General features: G+C 37.7%; 1 pseudogene; it reads left to right on the top strand.

Moving 5' to 3' along the window:
- The first annotated feature begins 683 nt into the window (after positions 1–683).
- Positions 684–1,117, top strand: LOC115522434 (annotated as a pseudogene).
- Positions 1,118–8,568: the final 7,451 nt, after the last annotated feature.

Here is an 8,568-nt window from a genome sequence, read left to right on the forward strand (position 1 = left end):
AGTGAGAGAGAAATCCAGGCCTGGATGAGTACACCAATAAATTCCTCCAAATATTTTTTAAAAGACTTAATAGCGGGGCGCCTGGGAGCCTCAGTCGGTTAAGCGATTAAGCGTCTGATTTCAGCTCAGGTCATGATCTCACAGTCTGTGAGTTCGAGCTCCGCATTGGGCTCTGTGCTGACAGCTCGGAGCCTGGAACCTGCTTCAGATTCTGTGTCTGCCTCTCTCTCGGCCCTTCCCCTGCTCATGCTCTGTCTCTCTCTGTCTCAAAAATAAATAAAAACATTAAAAAAAAAAGACTTAATAGGAATCTTTCACAAACTCTTCCAAAAAATAGGTAACACTTCCCAACTTATTCTATCAGGCCACTATTACTGTGATATGCAAACCAGACAAAACTACTACAAGAAAACTATATTTCACTGAATGGCAGAGAGACCTGCACATAAAGTGGAGTGCCAGGGCTGCGGCAGAAAGAAGAGGAGCAGGAGGGTGAGGAGGGTGGGAAGGGGGTGGGTCGCAGATAGTGAAAGGGGGCGGGGCAAGGAGGGGCGGGGTGCAGGGCTCTGGCAGTGGAAAGGGTCAGGAGCTGGTCTGGAGGCCTGGGCTGCAGTCCTGCAGCGTGGCCTTGGCCTATGTGAGTAGGCATCACAAGCAAGGGCTCTGTCTAGAGAGGATCCAAGATGACCAAGGAGGAACCTCCCCCAAAAGGTTTGAATGAAACATACTTCAAAGTTATGGCACTTGATGAGTTAATTCTAAGATGGAAACAATATGAAGCCTAGGTCCAGACTCTGGAGGGCAAATACACAGATCTTAATTCTAATGATGTAACTGGCTTAAGGGAGTCTGAAGAAAACCTGAAGCTCACTGGGAAAACATCCTTTTAATGAGACTACCAACCAAGAAGAGAGATAGATGCAGGAGTGTACTACTCAAATCCAGTACCTCAAGCAAGCCCAGAAACCTAGCGATGCCCAACTGGGATCAACAAGGGTAGACCCAGGGATGAACTTGTTTTTTCCTAAAAATGAAAAGTGAGCTGTAATAGACTGAAGACAAACTGGAACAAGCCCAAAATGAAATGAGTGCCTAGAAATTCACACCTGACAGGTAAACAAATCATACTCCCCTGTCAGGATTTGGCTGAAAACCCCCAAGGAGAAAGCTGTGGTGGGACAGCCAAATACTGGTTTCCACACCAAGACTCAGATTTCTTGAGCCAAAAAACGCCACATTCTTATGCTATCCAGCTTGAAATGGTTAATATAAAACTGACCAAATGAACCTGGTGTTTGAGCTTTTTTCTCTATCCTCTCCCCTTGCTTCTGAGGCCTGATGGCAATGGGACTATTCTGAAGAAATCGCCACCTCTGAAAACCCCCCCTTCTAGGACATGTAGACACCTGAGAAATGTACTGTTTGAAGAAAATAGAGGAAGAAACCGAAGTCTTAGGTCTGTGGCACACTGTATCTTCAATTTAAAGGAAAGAAACATAGAGATTTAAAGCCATGAATTGAACATGTAAAATTCCGGTAAAATGTAAAAATGGGATATGCATCACTCTTAACCTTGAGCATAGTGACTTAGAGACGCTGTATATCAGTTTTGCCAATAAGACTGTAGACTTTGTGATTCAAGTTGACTTCTGGGTCAAAACTCAAAAGAGGTGAATTTTGCCTTAAAAGCGTATATTTGCGGGGCACCTGGGTGGCTCAGTCAGTCAAGTGTCTGAGTTCAGCTCAGGTCATGATCTTGAGGTTCCTGGGTTCAAGCCCTGCATCGGTCTCTGTGCTATCAGCTCAGAGCCTGGGCCTGCTTTGGATTCTGTGTCTCTGTCTCTCTCTGCCCCTCCCTAGCTGGCTCTCTCTCTCTCTCTCTGTCTCTCTCTCTCCCTCATTCAAAAATAAGTAAGCATAAAAAATTTAAAAGAAAGGGTTTATTTGCTAAGAACAAATGTTAATAGTCATGAATCAAATAATAGATGTCAGTGCAAATAGTTCACATATTTAACCATTTAGTTTGGAGCTCTATATTACTTTATTGAGCCTTAAGTCAATGTCGTTTTAATCAATGATTTGTTCTTTGAAAGGTTGCTAATGTTGTAGATAATCTTATTGAGGACTGTATGAACATATAGATGTGGTGTCAAACTTCAGGTTGAAACTGTTTGAAGCATTATAAAAATTCATTTCACTACTAGATTGTGTAAGGATACTGGCTGTGATGAGACTGTTTCTTTTTTTTTTTTTTCTATAGTGAAATTAGATCCTCATTCCATTCAACAGGCACATTTTTTTTTTTAATTTTTTTTTTCAACGTTTATTTATTTTTTGGGACAGAGAGAGACAGAGCATGAACGGGGGAGGGGCAGAGAGAGAGGGAGACACAGAATCGGAAACAGGCTCCAGGCTCTGAGCAGTCAGCACAGAGCCCTACGCGGGGCTCGAACTCACGGACCGCGAGATCGTGACCTGGCTGAAGTCGGACGCTTAACCGACTGCGCCACCCAGGCGCCCCTCAATTGATTTTTTTTAACGTTTATTTATTTTGAGACAGAGAGAGATAGAGTATGAACAGGGGAGGGTCAGAGAGAGAGGGAGACACAGAATCTGAAACAGGCTCCAGGCTCTGAGCTGTCAGCACAGAGCCCGACGCGGGGCTCGAACCCACGAACTGCGAGATCGTGACCTGAGCTGAAGTCGGATGCTTAGCCGACTGAGCCACCCAGGCACCCCTATGGTCAATTGATTTTTGACAGAGGTGCCAAGACAATTGAATGGGGAAAATAGTTTGTTCAACAAATGGTGCTGGACAACCAGATATCTACATGCAAAATAATGAATTTGGACTCATGCTTCACACAATACACAAAAATGAGCTCAAAATGAATCCTAGACCTCAATGTAACCGTTAAATATGAAAAAAAAATTAAAGTAAGCATAGAAGTAAACATCTGTGATTTTGAGTTAGGCAATAGTTTCTTATGTGTGCCACCAACTGCAAAAGTGTCAAAAGAAAAACATAGGTAAGGAATTCTTACCAGTCAATAATAAAAGACAAATCACCCATGGCACCTGGGTGGGTCAGTTGGTTGAGCATCAGACTTCAGCTCAGGTCATGATCTCATGTTTCATGAGTTTGAGCCCTACATTGGGCTCTGTACTGACAGTTCAGAACCTGAAGCCTGCTTCAGGTTCTGTGTCTCCCTCTCTCTGCCCCCCCAACTTGACTCTGTCTATCTCTCTCTCAAAAATAAATAAAACATTAAAAAAGACCAATGACCCAATTCTGAAATGGACAAAGGATTTGAATCAATAATTCTCCAAATAAAATATATAAGTAGCTTATTTCATTTACCATAATGTCTCTAAGGTCCAACCAGGCAGCACATGTTAGAATGTCTTTCATTTTTGAAGATGAATAATATCCCACTGTGTGTATACACCATGTTGTTTTTTCATCCATCTCTTGAATGGATGAATCACTTGCGTTACTTCCATCTTTTATGTATTTTGAATTATTCTACTATGAATAAGAGTGTATAAATATCTGTCAGGACCCTGCTTTCAATTTTTGGAGGTATGTAACCAAGTATCTGTCAAGATCCCACTTTCAATTTTGGGAGTATATAGTCTGTTCAGAAAGCTATAACAAAAGACCATAAACTGGGTGGCTTAAATAAGTCATTTATTTCTTGCAATTCTGGAAGCTAAATCCAAAATCAAGACTCCGGACAATTTGGTGTCTGATAAGGGTCAGCTCCCTAGTTCATAGCTGGCTGTCTTTTCATTGTGTCCTCATATGACAAAAGGGACAAGACAGCTCTCTGGAGTCTCTTTTATAAGGCACTAGTCACGTTTATGAGGGCTCTGTAAACATTCATTGAACAATCCATGTTAAAAATGATCTTATACTATAACAGTTGTGGAAACTTTTTAAAAAATATGTGTCTATAAAGGCATAAAAGTTGAATTATATGGAAAGGGAACTATATAGAAATTTTAACAGAGATAGTAAATAATAGTGATGATGATGAAGGTGATGATGGTCATGATGATATAGCTTCCAGTGATTTAAAGCTTAGATTTTTTGATAAAACACATTGCATGTTTAAAAGGAGAGATGCCTGGAATGCTCAGTCATTGAGTGTCCAACTCTTGATTTCAGCTCAGGTCATGATTTGTGGGATCAAGCCCTGCATCTGTCTCCATGCTGAGCATGGAGCCTGCTTAAGATTCTCTCTCTCTCTCTCTCTCTCTCTCTCTCTCTCTCTCTCTATGTTGCTCTGCCCCTCTCCCCTGCTCACATGCTCTTCCTCTAAAATAAAAAAAAAATAGAATAAATAAAAATAAAAGCAAAGGGAAGTAAATATAATCAATTCACTTACCACCAGTAGCATTTTGATATTTGTTATTCTACATAAATTAAAGAGAAGAGACAAATGTATATCTTGGAGATTTAATTTAAAATGGAAGTTGCTACTGGACCTTTCTGGAGACTGAATACCTGAGCATGATATACTATATGTTCTTTGTTCTTTGGATATCCTATAATGAACTAGATGCTTTATATATGTCCAACCAAGTCATCAAGGTAAGTGTATGCAACATAAAGCATCATGTGGAAGTGGTAATCATTAGATAAGTCTCAGCAGGTGATGAAGGCACTGGTGGTGTGAATAGATTGCTTGTATGGTGTGTTTATTCTATGTGTATTGCTAACTCACCCTCACCTGACCACACAAGAAAATATTTGAATCAAGTACCCATAGATTGCAACAGCATCTACCAACAGTGTATTGTTGCTTTATTACATCCTTATTCAAGGAAAAGGGATTCTTCCAACTGGAGAAGACTTTGAGTGGTACATCTAGGCTCTCAGTTTGATAGGAGGAACAGATGGTCTCAGGACACTGATACTGATGCTCATGCTTTTTACTGTATACAGATGTTCAAGCACCTAGAAACGGTCAAATTGGAGGAGTGGTGAAAATACGTCTATCAGCTCATCGGGATTAGATTCTCAGAAAAATGTCTTGAATTAAGGAGTTTTAAATATATATTAAAAAAAGGAACCAAACATGAAAACTAACCAACCAAACAAACAAAAAACCTGGCTTTGTGGCATTAAGATGTTCTTGCTATTCAAGTAGACAAGGTGACAATTATGTGGATGTCAGTTAAGTTCTTTTTGCAGCTGAAGTGCCAATTGAGAGAAAAGAGAAAACGGAGAGGATAATGGAAAACATTATAAATATCAGGCATAATTCTGTAATAGCTATCCAAATTTTTCTAACATATATGCATTCCAATTTTTCCCTTTCTTTCTTTTATCACTTTATATAAGAATTATATTGGTGGTAGCTTTATAATTTACACTTAAGTTGGCTGATTATCAAAGAGAAATTGTAACTAAATGGAAGAATAAACTTCATTCATATATGGAATGATTAGTCAATATCTTTGAAGGTCTTTCCATCTTGTAAGGGGATAATAAACTTTCCATTATTTAAATATTTATTTTATTTCATTTAAGTTTATGTATTTTGACAGAGAGAGAGAGAGAGAGAGAGAGAGCAAGGGAGGGGCAGAAATAGAGAGAGAGAGAGAGAGAGACAGTATCTCAAGCAGGCTCCATGTTCTGTGTAGAGCCTGACACAGGGCTCAAGCTCACCAACCATGAGATCACTACCTGAGCCAAAATTAAGAGTCAGTCTCTTAACCAACTGAGCCACCCAGGCACTCCAATTTATTTTTATTTTAGAGCATGCAAATGGGGTATGGAGCAGAGGGAGAGAGAGAGAAAGAGAGAGAGAGAGAGAGAGAGAGAGAGAGAGAGAAAATCCCAAGCAGGCTCCACACTTATTGTGGAGCCTGACAAGGGGTTTGATCCAGTGACCTTGGTATCATGACTTGAGTCAAAATCAAGAGTTGGACACTCACTCAACTGCGCCACCCAGGTGCCCCTAATCTTTTCATTTTTAAGAGATATAGTTGCTCATGCTAGCTAAAAACATGTTATTGTCTTGAAATTTAAGGATAGATATTGAAAACCTGAACAGATGGACTATGTTGGGTATGATGAACTGGCACTAAGCCTCTTTCTAATAGTTTAGTGGACCTTTCTATAAGTAGATTGCAAACTTGGAAACCTCTTCCCAACTCCTTTTTCATTTGAGTTCATGACATGAATTGTGTTCTTCCAATTAAGTTGAAAGCCAACATTTTAAAGCTAGGTTTTCATTTACTTCCCCAGTGAAATTTCCCCAATATTCCTAGTTAATGGAAACCAAAGTCATAATATTGAGTGGCATGAGAAAGGAAGATACAGAACATGTCTCCCTCTCCTTCTGCCTCAAGCTATGTCTCTTACAGCTAATACAACTTCTTTATGCCTCCCCTCCAAAGTGGAATGCCCACCACGGCTCCTGGATAATTATGGGCTCTGAAGTCTGGTGACATTTCCTCCTTATTTTCTTTTCTTAATAGGACTAACCATGTTTCTTGGTCTTTAATTTTGGGAGATGGGGAAGGGATCACTATTCACCCTTGGCTTCTCAGAAAATAAATCATCTTCATTAAATCCTCTCTGTTTTTAAATTCTTAAGTTGGCTTTTGTGTTCCTGGTAGCTCTGGCTGAAGTACTCTGGACATTTTTGCTCTCCAACAAAGTCTTATAGATTGAATTATAGGTAGAAGTTGCTGCACTAGATTCAGTGTTCAGTGTCCAGTCAAAGCTTCATTTATATCATGAATCTGTGGAGCTGGCTGGCCTTAGCATTCTAGGTGTCTAGTCACCATTTTGTTGATGTTGGGCTACAGTTGTGACAGTGGTTTCTTAATTCCAATTTTTAGAGAGACAGAGTACAGTTAAGAGATTGTGCTCAAACTGACTATTTTCAGAGGTGATCTCTGATTTCATAACATTTCCATTTTCTGCTAAAAATGCCAAAAAACAAAAACCTAAATAGACTGTCTTCCTGTACAGAACCTTAACTGATACAACCTGAGTGTTTAAAATGTAAAATTAGTTTAGGTTAAGATATTACATTTTTTACATTTTAAAACATTTTACATTTATTATCTGATCCATTTTGAGCTATAATTTATGAAAGAACTAGTGTTCACATTTTACTAAATTTATGAAAAGCATTTTTCTTACAACATTAAATATTCTTTTCTTCTTTAAAAAAAAAAAACGTTTCTAGCTATTTATAGGCCATCAAGAGTTTCATAAAGCTTGGATTGATTAAACAAATAAAAACTAAACCCTAACTTGAAAACCAATTTCAAGTGGTTATGTTGTCATGAATTTAAAATTATATTGTTAAAACAACTTTTCTCAAGGGTATCCAATAACCTGAAATATCTAACAACATGAAAAGTTTAAAGTTAAAAGAAATCAAATTTATTTTGGAAAGTTTTTTTCCCCTGGTTGTGTGGGATCCCAGAATTGAAATGTTAATACATATTATCATATTTTCATTTGTATTTTAATACAGTGAACATTTTTTTAATCACAGTGGTGTTACCAATAGTACTATGTGATCTGGAAAATTGAGCTGTCTTGTTGATCTGAATTAATAAATTTTCTTAATGCTAATTACTACCCTTTACCAGTACATTGCAAACACACACAGCATATTTTACTAATCAAAAAATACTGAAGAACAAGATTACAACATACAGAAAATAAAAATGAGACATAGTTTGTAAGAGAAGGATTTAAACTCTAAAGCTTCTTTATATGATACACACACATACAAGGAGGGGGAGAGGGGGAGGGATAGAGAAAGTCAGGTACTCTCTCTATATAAAGAGAGATTTATATCTATATATTTGGATAGATATAGATTGATACAGAATAAAGATACAAATATAGACATAGAGAGACCCTTTGCTATTCTTACAGTGTGCATTTTAATGTAAACTTAGTTATTCAAAGCATGTATTTACTCCATTGTAATAAGTCAGTTGGCATTTTCACAAAAAATGGTAAATTTTAATTACTACAGCAATTAAGAGGATCTTAGAAAATACTTATAATGAGCTGAAATCATATGTTTTTTGTCACCCTGGAGCTTTAAGACACCTGCCATATGTTGCCTTTAATAATTGCTACTTTGCCTTCTCTATGCAACAGAAGTACTTACTAAGTTATAGCGGTTCATGGGATATATTCAATTGTAACTAATATGTATTTGAAAAATGCCTCTGTTTTTCTTTTTCATTTCATTTGAAGATACTTCTCCTTTAGCAAAAAAAAAAAAAGATCAGAAAGATTTTCAAAGAAAGTCGTATGGGAAATAATGTAAGCAAACAAAAACAACCATACTGAAGTGGTGATCAGAAAACCTGCATGTTAAAAGCCTTTATCTATGTGGTTTGTGATTTGGGAAATAACATTTAACCTGTTTCAAACTGTTTCTTTCTTTAGTTCAAGCAGATTAACAGAGATGATTTCTTCTCATGTACATCATAAGCATGAATTGTAGTGAAAAAGTGAAAGATGAAAAAAAAAGACTACATGTAAAAATATATATAAAGTATAAAATATAAGTTTAA

Source organism: Lynx canadensis, chromosome C1, assembly GCF_007474595.2.
Source record: "Lynx canadensis isolate LIC74 chromosome C1, mLynCan4.pri.v2, whole genome shotgun sequence".
NCBI classification, from domain to species: domain Eukaryota; kingdom Metazoa; phylum Chordata; class Mammalia; order Carnivora; family Felidae; genus Lynx; species Lynx canadensis.